Source organism: Muscardinus avellanarius (genome assembly GCF_963383645.1).
Source record: "Muscardinus avellanarius genome assembly, chromosome: X".
Classification (NCBI taxonomy): Eukaryota; Metazoa; Chordata; class Mammalia; order Rodentia; family Gliridae; genus Muscardinus; species Muscardinus avellanarius.
The window spans coordinates 92,166,830-92,168,782 of record NC_137792.1 but is presented as its reverse complement, the minus strand read 5'-3'; the positions used below and the strand labels follow the sequence as shown (position 1 = coordinate 92,168,782).

Here is a 1,953-nt window from a genome sequence, read left to right as displayed (position 1 = left end):
AAACCAAAACCAAACAAAAACCACCTCTCCAGCTGCCTTTGTCAGGGCTGTCTTTGGCAATGCTTCCCAATATTGAGAGCAAAAGATCCTGCTCAAGTAAGTGGGGAGGATGAAAACACTGTACATGATGTATGAAACCAATCTGAGAGTATGAACTCAGAAAGAAATACTAGAAAAAAAAAAAAGATGAGCAACAGTCTACCCTAAAAAAAAACAGTGAAAATTAAAAAAAATAGGGAGACTGTTACTCTTTTGGCCCTTCTTCCTCATTATCTCTTGATTGAAAGCATGTCAAACTCTGACAGGTAACGACTTAGGTAGAAGAGCTAGAGGCGTGAATAAATAAAAGAGGTACAATAGTAGCCTTAGTTGTCAAAGAGTTTCTTTGCTCTGACATTGGCAATGTCAATTTGATTTTTGTTGGTATCAGCCTTCTCTGTGATCCAGGCTATTTGTCGATTTTGGGCTTCAATTTCATTGCCCATGTCTAGGGCCAAGTTCTTTAGATTTCCTAGGATATTGCCCACTTGAGTCAAGTTCTCTTCCATCTCATCTTCTCTGGCATCATTAGTTATATGTTTGATGTATCTACCACTGCCTGCTCCTGTGACTGGTTGCTGAAGCTGACCATTTGTTACCGGGCCTGGTTGCTTAGATACTACATTGCTAGGTGAATTGTCTCTGCCTTCTTCCCAGGTTGTCTTATAGGTCTTCCCAGGTTCGGAGTTCTTCGTCCTATTATATGGGCAGACACAAAGGTCATGGCACTTGTTGAGTTATGTTAAAGACTTCTCTGCCTCTCTCATGTCTTTATTTGGTCTATGCCTTCTTCTTTTCGGGTTAATTGTTCCCCTTGTTCATCCAGCATAGTAATGGTCTGGACCCCTGGGTCCTGAGACTCAGTAGCTAAACCCAGGATTATTCTTGTACTTTCTAGAGACTCATCAGTAACCTGGTTTGCTCTCAGCTGAATTTCTTCTGGTGATAGATTATCCATGATGAATCCAAACTCGAGTCATCCCAGCCACTCCTCTCCAGTTGCAGCAATTCAGACACCCTGAGATCGGACCAGGTACGGCGAGCACCCCTGTGCCTGCGCACCGAAACTTACTTTGAAAATCATATGTTTTCTTTTTAATTTCATCAACTTGGATGTTCAGGCCCTTTTGGGAAATGATTTGTGTTTTTACGTGAACAACATATGCAATCAGAAATTTAAATGACCCCAAGAGAATAATAGAAACGAATGCTTCCAGCTCAGATTTGAAAACCTCATTTTAGTCTTTAGTATTTATTGTAATAATAAGTTTTTAAAATTGCATTAAAATGATAATCACAGTATTCACACAATTCCCTAACTGCTGCCTACAGCACTGTCATCTGAATACAGTTATCTGTATTTTACAGATTAGTTTAAAATGACCAGATTTCCAACAAACAGTCCACAGCTATTGCTATGTTTATAGTCACCTTGTCTTGAAACACTCTAAGACATACTGATGCCTCATATGAACCCCACTTTCACTTTTTCTGGGGTAAAACTAGCTATGGCTGTTGCATTTCTGAAATCTTTGGAGAAATCAAGATAGTAATATGAGTCACTGCATCCTAATCATATAAAAACCACACAGATGAGTCAACTGCAGGGAGGAAAACAATCTAGACATTCACTGAAGCCTGACATAGAAATAAATGAGAGAGGTATGTTGGAATATCAAAGACTAGCTTAACGTGGCAATCCTTCAATAATAAATGGGACAGCTGCAAGGCAAATCTGCTATGAAGAAACCCTCTCCTCTGGTGGTTAGGTGGTTGATTAATGTGTGTTTGAATTATTTTTCTGCTTCTGGGTATAGATAGTAATGAATGTCCACACAGGGCGCAAACCTATAAATGAGGGAATCTGGTGTGCAAGTGAAGTTGGGAGAGGCTTGAAGAATAATTGTGCTCTGA

The 1,953-nt window shown here is 39.7% G+C and overlaps 1 pseudogene across 1 annotated transcript; it reads right to left on the bottom strand.

Moving 5' to 3' along the window:
* Nucleotides 1-365: 365 nt before the first annotated feature.
* LOC308279509 (synaptosomal-associated protein 23-like) lies at nucleotides 366-997 on the bottom strand (annotated as a pseudogene). Its single transcript has one exon. The product of its transcript is annotated as a synaptosomal-associated protein 23-like (transcript).
* Between the last annotated feature and the right edge of the window lie 956 nt (nucleotides 998-1,953).